This window comes from Triticum aestivum, chromosome 4A (genome assembly GCF_018294505.1).
Source record: "Triticum aestivum cultivar Chinese Spring chromosome 4A, IWGSC CS RefSeq v2.1, whole genome shotgun sequence".
NCBI classification, from domain to species: Eukaryota; Viridiplantae; Streptophyta; class Magnoliopsida; order Poales; family Poaceae; genus Triticum; species Triticum aestivum.
The window spans coordinates 641,316,173-641,333,240 of record NC_057803.1 but is presented as its reverse complement, the minus strand read 5'-3'; the positions used below and the strand labels follow the sequence as shown (position 1 = coordinate 641,333,240).

Genomic DNA, 17,068 nt, shown 5'->3' with positions numbered 1-17,068 from the left:
CTCTGCGGGTCCTTGAGTTGCTTAGAATTTCTAGGATCAACCAAAATGCATGAAAATATGATATGCAATGATGATCTAATATATAAGATTCCAAATTGAAAATTTAGGATGTTACAATGATCTAACACTTTTAAAAGAAATTTTTATTGCCTTATTGCACCAATGACAACTTACTTGAAGGATCTTGCTCAATCCTTAGGTAGGTATTGTGGACTCTCAAAAGAAGATTTGGGTTTAAGGGTTTTTGGATGCACAAGTAGTATCTCTACTTGGTGCGGAATTTTTGGCTAGCAAAGATAGGGGGGCAAGGACCACATGTTGAAGGATCTATGACAATATAACTTCTATGTGAATATGAACAAACATAAATCATTACGTTGTCTTCCTTGTCCAACGTCAACAATTTTGGCATATAATATTTTGATGGGGGCTCAAAATCAGAAAAGATTTCCAATATAGTATATTTGCATGTGAAAGTTCTCTTCTTTACTAATTATTCATGAATTGTTGTATGACCAATATTGTGATTGTCAAGCTTCAAAATCTTTCACTTCCTAAACCCAATGTGAAGCTACCACTAGGCATGATATGATTTCAACTAAATAAGATTCAATTTATTCAACAATTTACTCATAGGATATAAGTGAAGCACTAGAGCAATTCCATAGAGAAGAGCTTCGTTGACGGGATGTGAATGCCGCTTACCTAGCCTCTATTTAAGGACTCTATTTTATTTAAAAACTTTCAGGTCTAAGTATTTTATTAAAACAGCAAGCAAAATGAAAATAAGATGACATTCTAATAATATCACAACTCAAGTGAAGAAGCAAAAAACTTAGGCTCAACCGATACTAACCGATAATTGTTGAAGAAGAAAGGTGGCATGCCTACCGGGGCATCCCCAACCTTAGATGCCTGAGTCTTTGAATATTAACTTGGGATGCCTTGGGCATCCCCAATCTTGAGCTTTTGTGTCTTCTTAATTCTTCTCATATCACGGTTTTCCTAAATCTCAAAAGCTCCATCCACACAAAACTCAACAAGAACTCATGAGATAAGTTAGTATAAAACAATGCAATAACCTTGTCATTCTCTACTGTAGAAAATCACTAAAATTATTATTCAACATTGCATAATAAATGCCTCTGGATATTTATAGTCCTATCCTCAAATAGAATCATCAATCAAACAAACATATGCAAACAATGCAACCATAACAGCAATCTACCAAAACAGTACAGTCTGTAAAGAATGCAAGATTCTGTTGGAGATATGCCCTAGAGGCAATCATGTATGACGATATTTCATATGTGTTTATGAATAAAGATAGTCCATGGACATTATCAATGATGTGTATCAGCAAGTATGTGACTTGTTTGTGGGACTATGCATTGTATGATGACTGTCCTAAAAGGTCCCTAATCGAAAGGGCAGTGTGGACGCGCAGCCGACTAGACTAGCATATGACACGGTCGATGGCTTGGTCTCACTAGCCATGGAGCATTCGATGCTAACTGGGTAATATGGACTTGGAAAGGTCCGGTCGGATTCGACGTAGTCGGATCCGAGTCGAGATAAGGTCCGAGTCGGACAGACCCAACTATGAGATGCGGCGATATGTCATCTGTGAGTCTCTAGTACAATATACATTCTATGTCCTAAGACCTGAGCTGGTGCATGTACTTGGGATGGTGACAGACCTACTTTGGGCAGACCAAACGCTACTCCGTGAATGGGTAGTTACAAAGGTAGGTTTCGGGCTTGTCCAGACCCATGTTGCGAAACATGGTCGAGCAACATGGGATTTGCCCCTCCGATCAGGAGAGATATACTCTGGGCCCCTCGTGTGATCCAACCAAGTGAAGCATGGCAATGCGACAAGGATTATGAGATAATCCGGATAGTGGTCGGCATCACTGGAACGAGAAAGAGGTCGTGCAACCACAAGGGTGACAATCTCGCCTTAAGCTCGACAACATATATCGTGTGGCAGGGGGAACAGAAGTGTGACATGTTGTACAGGTTCGCCTAACCAGCTTCATAGTCTGCTTGGTGTTCACCATGACTTGCTAGAGGCCGCTACCAACCGTGAAGTTCGGAGGTGATCCGAACTACGACCAAGCCGACTTCACCTAAGGGGTCGCACGCTTAAGGGAAGGAACCTATGAGGTCGGATCCGAGGACACTGCTCGGATGTGATCCGAGCTGTATTCGGATTGTGTCTGAGTAGACTTGTGGACTTTAGGGTCCGTGCAAGGCCCAAGTGTTGAGCCCGCGACGGACACCTATATAAAGTGGAGGTGTGGAACACTCATGCAGTTGATCGCTTCGGCGCTATCACTAGGTTTTGCATGTGTTGCGAATAGCCAACTCCACTTGCCGCCGGTTGTGTGATCGAACCTAGCAATCTGCCGCAGGACGTTCCTCCTGCACGCGCGGATGCCGTTAGAGGCGGTGCACTTGCGCTGCTCTGGCGAACCTGTTCACGGGATCCGATCGGCTATGTGGGAGACCAGCAAGGAGGAGACGACTCCGGGAACATGAGGCGACCCCGGGAACGCGCTGCCTCAACTCTACTTCCGCTGCATGGGACTGCGCGTCTAGTGGTAACAATCTGTGATCTATCTCCCATAGCATGTTCTTGGTTGTTCTGCGCGCATGAATTTTTAATTTGCAGTCAAGGCACCCTACCGTAGAACCCAACGGTGGTATCAGAGCCTCTGCTATAGGGTTTGGATTCAGATCGTATGCATATTAGATGTGCGGAGGCGGTAGATGAGACCTGTTGCCATTGATGAGGTCGGCTGTGTGCAGGGTTGATGAGATCAACTACACATGGGGATCAATGAGGCTATGTTTTCTGATGATCAGAGTCAATGAGGTAGTGACACAACCTACCCCTACCGGTCGGTATCCACCATCGAGGTTAACAGTGAAACATACATCCAAATCGGACTTGCAATGATCAACAAGATCGGTCAAATCGGCCATTGGGGTTAGCGGGACCGCCGTGTGCGTAGCGCCTTGTATTTTTTACGTGATCACTCAAACCGGTAGAATGTGATTCTATGCATAACTTTGTTTTGCAGGTTTGATGTGAATAGTATGGCTCATGTGTATGTGATGCATGTGTGTAAATTATACATGGCCTGTGTGTCATGTTTGTCAGCCGGAAGGAGCCAAAGTGCTATCATTATAATGTATAACGACCTGCGTGTCGACTTGTGACTCTATGTAAAATTTATTACTAGTTGTAGTAGTTGGATAATAGAGATCAGGTTGGTGGCTTTGTGCCCCGGCGTGACAAACAAGATGGAGTTCCTAGATGGTCATCAGAGTCAGAGCCGACCTGGAAGAACGTCCATGAAGGAGCCATACTATTTCACAATATGTGTTTATTTGTGATTGTTATGCTTCTTGTTTTCTATGCACGTTAGAATGGTAGAAAGATCCCTCAATAATATCAAGCAATTTTCCATTCCCGATGTTGCACCTTCGCATGTCAAGTACGTCTAGTAGTGGGCTCATAAACTTGGGGTGCTACTAGGTGTCCTTGAACTAAAGGGTTCATGTAGGACACGGACATGCACTGCATCAGGTTAACTTGACAAGGCTATCAAAACGGTTTTGGGCCTTGTGGCAAAGAAGGTTGGGAGCCGGGGTATGAGATACCTTCCCGACCGACAGGAGCCATATAGAGATACAATTAGCAAGGAGTTGCTTACCGGATAGGTATGTTGGCTAGCAGTGATGCTAAAGCTCACTAGTCGCATGCGTTAGTCGGATCCTGAATCACTGAGAGTTTGCGGAGGGATGCCGACTTCAGTGGGAGTATTTCTGTTTAGGATAGAATTACTCTACATAAACACATTGCTTAGTGATTGCATATTTTCTGTTATAGATCAATGGCACCACTTGCTCAACCCAACTTTGCATTGAAATCAATTCTGGAAAAGGATAAACTGAATGAAACAAACTTTACCACCTGGTATAGAAATCTGAGAATTGTTCTCAAGCACGATAAAAAGGAACATGTTCTAGAGGATCCACTTCCAGAGGAACCTGCCGATAATGCTAATGCCACAACTAAGAATGCCTACCAGAAACTCATTGATGAATCAACGGAGATCAGCTCTCTGATGTTGGCTTCTATGGAGCCCGATTTGCAACAGCATTTCGAAAATGTTGAGGCTTACGATATGGTCGAGAGTCTCAAGAGCATGTTTCAGACACAGGCTAGGACCGAAAGGTTCAACGTCTGGCGATCCTTGATGGATTGCAAGCTGAAGGAAGGTCATCCACTGAGCCCACATATGATCAAGATGATCAGATATGTGCAAGCTTTGGATCAGTTGGGCTTCCCGCTCTTGGATGAGCTTGCTACAGATGCAGTTATGGGTTCTCTTCTGCCCAGCTATGGGACGTTCATCTCAAACTATCATATGCATGGCATGGATAAGAAGCTCACTAAATTTCATGGGATGCTCAAAGTGGTAGAGCAGGATATTAAGAAAGGAACGCATCAAGTGTTGATGGTACAGAAATTAGCTAAGTTTCAGAAGAGTTGGTCCAAGAAAAAGGCTAAGGCAAAGGGCACGGAGATGGTAACCTCCGCCGCTGCGCCGAAGTCTGGATCGGACTTGAAGACCATTTGCTATCATTGCAAGGAAACTGGTCACTGGAAGAGGAACTGTAGCAAGTGGCTTGCAGAGCATGGCAAGAAGGCCAGAAATGCTTCTTCAGGCAAAGGTTCACTTGTTGCACATGTTATAGACATTTACCTTGCTGACATACCTAGTAGCTCTTGGTTATTTGATACCGGATCGGTTGTTCATATTTGCAACTCGATGGAGGGGCTGGTAAGAACTAGGCGTGTGGCAAGATTGACATCAGGATCGACAACAAATCAAGAGTTGCTGCGTTGGAGGTCAGCACGATGCAGCTCCAGCTTCCTTCCGTATTTATTATGGAATTCAATAATTGTAATTACATTCCAGCACTTACTCAGAACATTATTTCTGCCTCATGTTTGATGAGTCAAGGTTATGAATTCAATTTAAAGGACAATGGTTGTTCGATATTTTTGAATGGTATGTTCCACGGCTATGCACCCATTGTTGATGGACTATTCATTTTGAATCTGGAAACAGAACATGTCTATAATATGAATGTCAAGAGGCATAAGCCTAATGAGATAAATTCAACATACTTCTGGCTTTGCCGGCTTGGACACATTAGTCTGAAATGCATCAAGAAGCTCCATGATGATGGGCTCCTGACTTCGTCCGACCTCGGGTCATTCGAGACATGTGAATCATGATTGCTCGGCAAGATGACTAAATCTCCTTTCGCAAAGAGTTGCGAGAGGGCGTCCAAGCTGTTGGAGCTTATACACAGTGATGTGTGTGGTCCAATGAGTACAGCCACTAGAGGTGGCTATCAGTACTTTGTGACTTTTACCGATGACTTGAGTAGATATGGATATATCTATTTGATGAGGCATAAGTCGGAAAACTTTGAAAAGTTCAAAGAGTTTCAAAACGAGGTTGAGAATCATCTCGGCAAGACTATAAAGCTTCTACGATCTGATCGTGGAGGTGAGTACATGAGCCAGGAGTTTGATGAACATCTGAAAAGATGAGATATAGTACCTCAGCTCACACCTCCGGGTACGCCACAAACAAACGGCGTGTCAGAACGGAGGAATAGGACCTTGTTGGACATGATCCGGTCTATGATGAGCAAATCGCATTTTCCCTTGTCATTCTGGGGATACACTCTAGAAACTGCAGCTTTCACACTCAACAGGGTACCATCAAAATCCGTAGACAAGACACCACATGAGATGTGGACCGGGAATAGTCATAGTTTGTCTTTTCTAAAGATTTGGGGTTGTGAAGCATTTGTCAAGCGACTTATGTCATACAAGCTTACACCCAAGTCGAATAAATGCATATTCATGGGATATCTGAGGTAAGCCTTGGGATATAGCTTCTACAACTGGGAAGAGGAAAAAGGTGCTCGGAACGGAGTTTTCCTTGAGAAAGATTTTCTCAGTCAGGAGGCCAGCGGGAGGACGGTCCGACTCAAAGAAATTCGAGGACCACTCGGGGACGGCTCGGCTGGTCATGAGATCATACCGGGTCAGTTAGGGAACCCGTAGTGGAAGCGGCACCAGAACCATGGAGGTCGGAAAGATTGCGCAGAGTGCGTGATATATTGTTGCTAGAAAGCGACGAGCCCGCCATGTATGCGGAAGCGATGGTGAGCCCAGATTCCGAGGCATGGCTGGATGCCATGAGATCCGAGTTAAAGTCCATGGATGAGAATCAAGTCTGGGACTTGGTTGATCCGCCGCCTGGTGTAACGCCATTGGTTGCAAATGGGTCTTTAAGAAGAAAACCGATGTGGATGGAAATGTTCAGATCCACAAAGCTTGGCTTGTCGCTAAGGGTTATGGATAAGTTCAAGGAATTGACTACGACGAGACTTACTCGCCGGTAGTAATGCTAAAGTCGGTGAGGATCGTGCTAACTATAGCAGCATATTTTGATTACCTGGCAGATGGATGTCAAGACGGCTTTCCTTCACGGAAATTTAACCGAGGACGTGTATACGATACACCCCAAGGGTTTTGATGATCTAACTAGCGCTAATAAAGTATGCAAGCTCAATAGATCCATTTATGGGTTGAGGCAACCATCTCGGAGCTGGAATATTCGTTTTGATGAGGTCGTCACTGGTCTCGGTTTCATCAAAAGCAAAGAGGACGCTTGTTTATAAAAGAAGTTAAGTGGGAGCTCGATACTGTTTTTTGATCTTGTATGTCGATGACATATTGTTGATCGGGTATGATGTTTCGATGCTGAAATCGGTCAGGGAGTCATTGAATGGCAAGTTTTCAATGAAGGACCTTGGTGAGGCAGTGTATATTTTAGGCATTAAGATCTATAGAGATAGCTCGAGGAGGCTGCTCGGATTAAGCCAGAGCACGTACATAGATAAAGTGTTGAAGCAGTTCAACATGAGTGAGGCGAAGAGAGGGTTCTTGCCACACTCACATGGTATAAGGCTAAGTGAGACTCAGAGTCCTTCGACATCTGATGAGCGAAGCAAGATAAGTAGGATTTCGTATGCATCGGCAATCAGATCCATCATGTATGCCATGATATGTACAAGGCCTGATGTTGCTTTTGCAATAAGCCTAACAAGCAGATACCAGGCCAACCCAGGTGAGAGTCACTGGCCAGCGGTAAACACTATTTTGAAGTACCTAGAAAGGACTAAAGAGATGTTCCTAGTTTATGGAGGTGAGGAAGGGCTTGTCGTAAGGGGTTACGCCGATGCTAGTTTCCAAACCGACAGAGATGATTGTCGATCACAGTACGGATTCATGTACATCATGAACGGAGGAGCAGTGAGCTAGATGAGTTCCAAGCAAGATACGGTGGCTGATTCTACCATAGAAGCCGAATACATTGCGGCTTGTGAAGCTGCAAAGGAAGGTGTTTGGATCCGGCATTTTCTGCATGATCTTTGTATTTTCCCAGCCTTGGTAAAACCGTTGGACCTTTATTGTGATAATTCTGATGCCATTGCACAAGCCAAGGAGCCGAGGAATCACCACAAGGTTAGACACATCGATCGGAAATATCACCTGATACGAAAGATCGTAAAGAATGGTGATGTACAGTTATGCAAAATTCACACGGATGCAAATGTTGCAGATCCATTGACTAAGGCACTTCCACAACCCAAGCATGAGGGACACGTTAGAGCTATGGGCATTCGATGTCTATTTGATTGACTCTAGTGCAAGTGGGAGACTGTTGGAGATATGCCCTAGAGGCAAACATGTATGATGATATTTCCTATGTGTTTATGAATAAAGGTAGTCCTTGGACATTATCAATGATGTGTATCAGCAAGTATGTGACTTGTTTGTGGGACTATGCATTGTATGATGACTGTCCTAAAAGGTCCCTAGTCGAAAGGCTTGTGTGGACGCGCAGCCGACTAGACTAGCATTTGACACGGTCGATGGCTTGGTCTCACTAGCCATGGAGCATTCGATGCTAACCGGATAATCTGGACTTCGAAAGGTCTGGTCGGATTCGACGTAGTCGGATCCGAGTCGAGATAAGGTCTGAGTCGGACAGACCCAACTATGAGACGCAGCGATATGTCATATGTGAGTCTCTAGTACAACATATGTTCTATGTCCTAAGACCTGAGCTGGCGCATGTACTCAGGATGGTGACAGACCTGCTTTGGGCCGATCAATGCTACTCCGTGACTGGGTAGTTACAAAAGTACGTTTCGGGCTTTTCTAGACCCATGTTGCGAGACATGGTCGAGCAAGATGGGATTTTCCCCTCCGATCAGGAGAGATATACTCTGGGCCCCTCGTGTGATCCGACCAATAGAAGCATGGCCATGCGACAAGGATTATGAGATAATCGTGATAGTGGTCGGCATCACTGGAACGAGAAAGAGGTCGGGCTATCACTAGGGTGACAATCTCGCCTTGAGCCCGACAACATATATCGTGTGGCAAAGGGAATATAAGTGTGACATGTTGTATAGGTTCTCCTAACCAGCTTCATAGTCTGCTTGGTCTTCGGCATGCCTTGCTAGAGGCTGCTACCAACCGTGCAGTTCGGAGGTGATCCGAACTGCGACCAAGCCGACTTGAACCTAAGGGGTCGCGCACTTAAGGGAAGAAACCTATGAGGTTGGATCCGAGGACACGGGTCGGATATGATCCGAGCTATATTTGGTTGTGGCCGAGTAGACTTGTGAGCTTTAGGGTCCGTGCGAGGCCCAAGTGTTGAGCCCGCGACGGACGCCTATATAAAGTGGAGGTGCGGCACACTCATGCGGTTGATCGGTCTGGTGCTATCACTAGGGTTTGCATGTGTTGCGAATAGCCACCTCCACTTGTTGCCGGTTGTGTGATCGGACCTAGCAGTCTGCAGCACGACGTTCCTCCTGCACGCGTGGATACCGTTAGAGGTGGTGCACTTGCGCCGCTCCGGCGAACCTGTTCGCGGGATCCGATTGGCTACGTGGGAGACCGGCAAGGAGGATACGACTCCGGGAACGCGAGGCGACTCCGGGAACGCGCTGCCTCAACTCTACTTCCGCTGCACGGCACTGCGCGTCTAGTGATAACAATCTGTGATCAATCTCCCGTAGCATGTTCTTGGTTGTTCTGCGCATAGGAATTTTTAATTTGCAGTCGATGCACCCTACCGTAGAACCTAATAGATTCATCATACTTCCCTAATTCTAAAAATTATGAGGAAAATATCACACTGTTGGAAATTTATCATAGCTTATTTTGCAAAAAGTTTCAACAATTTATCATACTAGTCGACAACCCGTGCATTCGCACGGCCTAGTTTATACAAAATATAAGTATATTTTGGTTAAATTATATATCATTGTGGACTACATATAACCATTATCTAATATATTTAAGTACCAGTGTAATTGGTTAGAAACTCCTCAGAATTTCCAGAATATCAATTTTGCATTCACTTCTAATTTGTTACAGTAAGTTTCTAATTGAAAACAAAAAAATATTGATCTTCCATGGTAATGGTCATTTCCTTTTGCTAGTTGAGACTTCCTTAATTTACATCCCATTTTGACTTGGATGTTGTGGTGCATAGGCAAAGGACCCAGGTCCATTGTCTCGAATAATTTGAGTCTCCTCCTGCGCCTAGATATATCTAACTAACACCATAAGCCAATATATATCTTATGACACAAATATAAAACTGAATTATTGTTTCAGCATGCAATTTGACTTACCGTCAAAAACTTATGTACTACCTCCGTCCTGGTTTATAGGTCCCCTTTATAGTTTGTGCCAATTTTGACTAAAGATTTAACTAACAAAATGTTAATGCATGTTAAAAACAATTGTCTCATTGGATTCGTATTTGAACATAGTTTCCAAAAATATAATATTTGGCGGCATGCGTGAACATTTTGTTAGTTTAATCTATGGTCAAAATTTGGCACAAAATACAATGGGGACCAATAAACCCGGACAGAGGTAGTATGATAAGTACGACCAAGTTTCCTAAAATTCAACCAACCTATATTTCCATATGATGATATGTTCAGGTTGTTGTTTGCAAGCCATTAATTAATGATAAAGGAGATTTTGTTGGAGATAAAGTGGGAGAAAATAACCTGTGCATGGACCTTCCACATGCAGAAACATATTTTGAATGGCAAAAAGGAAATCTGTTGGCATGGATATAAATGGAGACATGATAAGAAAAATGATGTACTATTTTCTATACAAGAATTGCATGTTCACATGGTCTCTAAAATCGGTTCTTTTGGGTCTTCCTTTTCTGATCCGGTAGGTATATTTCCTTTCCCCGGATTTTCTTAAAAGAAGATAGGAGACTTATTTTTGCACCAAAGATACATTTTATTTAATTTTATGTTAAATGCCATATTGGGATATAATTAAATTCTACAAAATACGGCGTGTTTACAAAATTCCGAATGTAATTTAGTCTCCAAAATTAAATCTTAAAGTAACTTTAGTGCATACATCTAAAAGTGTATTATCCATGGCTTGTTGTACGATATAGCAGAGCTAATAAGTGATGTCCAGCAATTAGATTCTAGGCATCATGTACAATTCACACGGAAACTTCTGTGTGCCCCTTGAGGCATTTATTTTAACCACTGAGCTGAAGATTTAAGGAGGTGATCTAGATACATTTATCAGTGTAAGCATCCATAGCACCACTCCCCATCCAATGACACATCTGTATATGTAACTTGAGATTCAAATCTGAACCATAAATGTGGCAAAAAAATGAGATTGTTTTTAAAGGTGTAGAGATAGTCAAATTTACCTGATATGGAGAGAAATCTGGGAAGCAGCTGTCACTTGAGTGTGGAGTCTGGGAGGAAACGAAGGACATAGTCTTGTAGAGAGGAAGTTGCAGGGGAAGAGAACCTATTAAAGGCGAAAAGATGTGCGAACTTGCAGGGACACAATCACAGATTGACTTGTTACCTGACGAATAATGCATACTGGAAAGAGAGTATGAATTTTTTTTATATCCAAAAGACAATGTCGGATTGGAAGTGCAGGAAAGATAATAATTGATCTAAGAAGAGTGCTAGATAACATGATATATGCTTCACCTGCTATTGAAGACCACCAGATTGATATGTGCTTCAGCAACATATGCGGCTTCCAGCTATCCTACTTAAAACACATGACAACCCTTCAGCAACATTTGCAGGAACCGGACATAAAAATGCTTTAAATTCGTGCCTGGATAATTCAACCTGCAAGGGAAATCATGAATCAATCAAATGCAGATCACACCTACTGAATTCTAACGCGTGATTTTGCCTAAAAAGAAGAAGAATTCTCACGGATGACGCCATCATCAAAACATGTCGCTGTAGGCTACTGTGTTGTAAACGCCATGAAAACAAAATAAGTTCTTTGGAACTCAAATTAACAGCAAAAACCACAGTCAGGTCTATCTAAGCCAAAGAAGTACATGGCAATTCAAACTTCCACGAAAAACCACAGCCAGATCTATCTAAACCACCTGATCCCACCAGTAAAGTACCTCTGGTTCCTTTCAGTTTAAGGTACAGTCTATCTTGATGTTGTATCACAGGAAAAGGAGGGCCACATGACCGGTAGTGCTGCAGTGGAGTAAGAGTTTACACTGAACCCTACCTGGCGCGCTGGATGAGAGAAGAAACGGTGACTGCTGAAGCGGATTACATGCACCTGTGGAGAGGAAACCGATGCCTCAATCTAAGTCGAGGAGCAGAAAGCCCAGCGTGTTGGCTTGTGGCGGGAGCAAGGCAAGACGAAGGATTGTGGCAGAGGACGGATGAAGGCGAGAGGACGGCGGCATCGACTTCCTTCAGCGGGAGCCGGCCGGTGGGAGGGGGTGCGCATGAGATTTTTCACGTGCGATAGAGGTGCAGGAGATGTACGCCAATCTAGGGGCCCAACATCTTCAAATATAGGTGGGATGGAGCAGTCGTGGTGATGAAGGATCTAATTTTTGTGAAATATATATTGATATGGACTCTATAACAACATGATTTGTGTGCGTGTAGGTTTGGGTCAGCATTGGTCCTTGTTACGTGTAGCTTTTATCAATTGAGGAAAAAAAGATTTTCTGAAATTGTTTTTTTTTGTCTCAACGGAGATGGGTTTTTTTTTTATGAAATGCTAACACGGAAGTTTGGATCCTATCAGTTCGGAGTTCTATTTTTGTAACCGAGATAGAATTCTTTGGATTGATTATTATTAGGGAGTCTGTAATTAGTATAGGTATAGATAGATTTTGACTTTTCTAGGGAATTTTTCCAACATCGATAAACTTCCTATTTTGAAACAACAACATGTATACTTGCAAACTAATCATGGCAAAGGCTATCATTGCCACTTTTATTGGAATAAAAGATACAAAACATTATTATAAATAACCGCAAGCAAATCCTAGCAAAATAAATTGACGCTCCGAGCAAAACACATATCATGTGACGAATGAAAACATAGCTCCAAGTGAGGTTACCGATAATGTTGGAGACGAAAGAGGGGATGCCTTCCGAGGCACCCCCAAGCTTAGTTTTGTTGGATCTTCCTTGAATATTATCTTGGGGTGCCTTGGGAATCCCCAAGATTAGGATCTTGTCACTCATTATTCTCCTCATATCGACATCTCATCCAATACTTGAAAACTTTCAATCACACAAAACTTAACGGAACTTTGTGAGATACGTTAGTATGATAAAGAGCAAACCAATTAACTTTCGGTACTGTCAAAGACAAGATTCATAATTGTTTACACACAATGCCTACTGTATCATATCATTTCCATAATTTATATTGAGCAATATAAGACATAGAAACTAGAAAACATGCAAATTATGCATTGAAAACAGAATCTGTCAAAAACAGAACAGTCTGTAGTAATCTGTACTCAAACCATAATTCTTCTACTCCAACAATTATGAAGAAAATATGAGCACTTGAGGAATTTTTATATTAATCTTCTGCAAAAAGAATCAACTCAAAACCACTCTTCTGTTAAAAATGAGAGTTATTTTTGTGAGCGCAAAAGTTTCTGTTTTTCAGCAAGATCAAATCAACTATCACCCAACATGATCCCAAAGGCTTTACTTGGCACTTTATTGAAACAAAAACAATAAAACAAGATTACTACAGTAGCATATTCATGTGAACACACAAAAACAGTGGATAAAAGTGTTGGGTTTCTCCCAACAAGCGCTTTTCTTTAATGCCTTTTCAATGATGATCTCAGTGATGCTCGCATAAAAGATAAAATTTGAAACATAAAGAGAGCATCATGAAGCATATGAATAGCACATTTAAGCCTAACCCACTTCCTATGCATAGGGATTTTGTGAGCAAATAATTCATGGGAACAGGAATCAACTAGTATAGGAAGGCAAAACATGCATAACTTCAAAACTTTCAACACATAGAGCAGAAACTTGAAATTATTGAGATGTGTAAAAGCATAAGTTCCTCTCTCATAATTTTTCAGTAACATCATGAATGAATTCAACAATATAACTGTCACATAAATCATTCTTTTCATGATACATAAGCATAGAATTTTTTTTACTCTCCACGTAAGCAAATTTATTCTCATGAATAGTAGTGGGAGCAAACTCAACGAAGTAACTATCATGTGATTGAAAATTAAAATCATGATGAAAAGTTTCATGGTTATCATTATTAAATATAGCATACATGTCATCACCATAATCATCAAAGATAGGAGGCATGCTTTCATCATAATAAACTTGCTCATCGAAACTTGGGGGACTAAAAATATCATCTTCATCAAACATAACATCCCCAAGCTTGTATCCTTGCATATCATTAACATCATGGATATTGAAAGAATTCATACTAACAACATTGCCATCATGCTCATCATTCATGCCAATCATTTTATTAAATTCTTCTTCTATCAAATGAGCACAATTTTCCGACCCATCATTTTCAAGAAAGACATTATAAAGATGATCAATAATATGATGCAACGTCAATTCCATTTTTTATGTAGTTTTCTTTTGTAAACCAAACTAGTGATAAAACAAGAAAATAAAAGATTCGGTTGCAAGATCTAATGATATACCTTCAAGCACTCACCTCCCCGGCAACGACGCCAGAAAAGAGCTTGATGTTTACTATGCAACTTTATTCTTGTAGACACGTGTTGGGCCTCCAAGCGCAGAGTTTTGTAGGACAGTAGCAATTTCCCTCAAGTGGATGACCTAAGGTTTATCAATCCTTAAGAGGTGTAGGATGAATATTGGTCTCTCTCAAACGACCCTGCAACCAAATACAAGAAATCTCTTGTGTCCCCAACACACCCATTACAATGGCAAATTGTATAGGTGCACTAGTTCAGCGAAGAGATGGTGATAAAAGTGTAATATGGATGTTAGAAATATATTTTTGTAATCTGAATAAATAAATAAAGCAAGGTAGCAAATAGTAAACAGGCACAAAAACGGTGTTGCAATGCTTGAAAATGAGTCCTTGGGTCCGTACTTTCGCTAGTGCAACCTCTCAACAATGCTAACATGTTTGGATCATATGATTATCCCTCAAAGTGCAATAAAGAATCACTCCCGAGTTCCTATTAGCGGAGAACAAAAGATAGGAATTGTTTGTAAGTCACGAAACCACCTCAAAGTTATTCTTTCCTTTCGATCTATTCAAGAGTTCGTACGAAAATAACACAAAGCTATTTTTCCGTTCGATCTATCCTAGAGTTCATACTAGAATAACACAAAAGCAAATTCATATTCATAATATTCAATCCACACAAAGAACGATAAAGAGACCCCAAAGTTTCCATCGGAGAAGAATGTGCATCAACCCATATGCATGGATTACCCCAATATCATCGCGGGAATCCGCGAGTTGAATGCCATAACACATATGAAGTGAATCAATAAGATACCTCATTGTCACCTCAAGTATTCATATTGCAAGACATATATTATGTGTCCTCATCTCTGAATATTCAATCCCACAAAACAAAACTTTGAAGGGTAAAGATTCAATTCATCATAACAAGAGTATAGAGGGGAGAAACATCATATGATCCGACTATATTAACAAAGCCCGTGATATAGATCACGAGAGAGAGAGAGAGAGAGAGAGATCAAACACATAGCTACTGGTACAAACCCTCAGCCCCGAGGGTGGACTACTCCCTCCTCATCATGGTGGCCACCGGGATGATGAAGATGGCCACTGGTGATGATTCCCCCCCCCCTCCGACAGAGTGCCAAAACTGGGTCTAGATTGGATCTCGTGGATACAGAGGCCTTGCGGTGGTGGAACTTTCGATCTAGGGCTACCCCCAAGGTTTTTGGAATATTTGGGAATTTGTAGGGCGAAGAAGGGGTGCGAGAAGCCACAGAGGTGGGCACAACCGACCTAGGCACACCAGGGGGCCTAGGCGCGCCGTGGTGGGTTGTGCCCCCTAGGGGAAGCCCCCAGGTGCTGCTCTGGCCCATCCTGAGTGTTCTGGTCCATAAAAACTCTTCTAGGAGTTTTGCGGTGTTTGGACTCCGTTTGATATTGATTTCCTGCGATGTAAAAAAACAAGCAAAAAACAGCAACTGGTACTGGGCACTGGGTCAATAGGTTAGTCCCAAAAAATGATATAAAGTTGCTATAAAATGATTGTAAAACATCCAAGAATCATAATATATTAGCATGAATACTTCATAAATTATAGATACATTGGATACGTAACACCCCACTGCAAAACCTATCGGCGGCTACTCACATCGTTGATTCCATACAGCCCTCCGGCTCCACTACTGGAGAGGGGATCCGTCAGATCCAAGCACTCCTGAAGAAGACACTATCGCAAAATGCAGGGGTGTCCTAATCCTGGGATCACATACACAGCGCCTCGGTTCGGCCAGAGACCGATCGATCGGCTCGCAGCCCACTTCGGCTCCTGTAAGCACTAAACATCATCCTCCTTGAGAGATCTCTATGAAGATCAAAGACGAGACCGGGTGGCGTCACCCCGGTGACACGACAACCATGATCGTGCTCTGATGCTGCCGCTGCGCGATGGTGCGTAGGGGTGCCAGCCTTACGACGATCGATAGACATGCGGCAGCGATGGGAGGTGAGTCCCTCTCGTCACTCGAAGAGCGCCCGAGACCCGTCGTTCAACTCGAGATCCGTTCTCTCTCAGAACCTGGTCGATAGGGGTCGAGCTCTGAGAGAGGGCCTGGACGCCAGCGCGCCTAGTGGTTTCGTACCCTCCGGCCCCGAGTGCTTCAGTCGGTACATTCGGACCATGGAGATTCCCAACAACTTCAAATTGGCCAAAGGGATCAGCAAGTTCACCCGCGTGTCCAAGCCGGAGATCTGTCTCGAGGATTACCGGATTGTTGTTCAGATCGGCAGCAGCAATGACGGTGTGGCTATGGAACACTTGTCGATGATGCTCGAAGTCTCAGCATGGGCTTTCTTACTCAGCTCCCACGAGGCATTATATTGTGCTGGGACGACCTGGCTTGTGTGTTCATCACAATCTTTGAGGGTACTTACAAGAGGCCAGGTAGATTGGCCGAGTTATAGCACTGCGTGCAGAGGCAGAACGCGACCCTCATAGAGTACATCCCTGCACGTGCAGGAGGAACATCGTGCAGCAGGCTGCTAGGTTCGATCACATAGTCGGCGGCAAGTGGAGGTGGCTGAGGGAGTCCTGGACTATGGGGTCCTTAGGAAGCCGGCCTATGTGACATGGTCTGGATTGATGGGTCGTGAAGATACAAGATAGAAGGTCTTTTCCCCGTGTCCGGATGGGACTCTCCTTTGCATGGATGGCAAGCTTGGCGATCAGATCATGTACCTTCCTTTCTCTGTAACCGACTCTATACAACCCTAGATCCCTCCAGTGTCTATATAAACCGGAGGGTTTAGTCCTTAGGGGCGATCACAAGCACACAGGCCAGACATCTAGGGTTTAGCCATCAC

The 17,068-nt window shown here is 43.0% G+C and overlaps 1 long non-coding RNA gene across 1 annotated transcript; it reads right to left on the bottom strand.

The window, feature by feature from the left end:
• Positions 1-10,053: 10,053 nt before the first annotated feature.
• Positions 10,054-11,982, bottom strand: LOC123082848 (uncharacterized). The gene is made up of 3 exons (XR_006439130.1): positions 11,185-11,982; positions 10,890-11,070; positions 10,054-10,799 (listed from the first exon to the last, which is right to left on the bottom strand). It is a non-coding gene; the product is annotated as an uncharacterized lncRNA (long non-coding RNA).
• Positions 11,983-17,068: the final 5,086 nt, after the last annotated feature.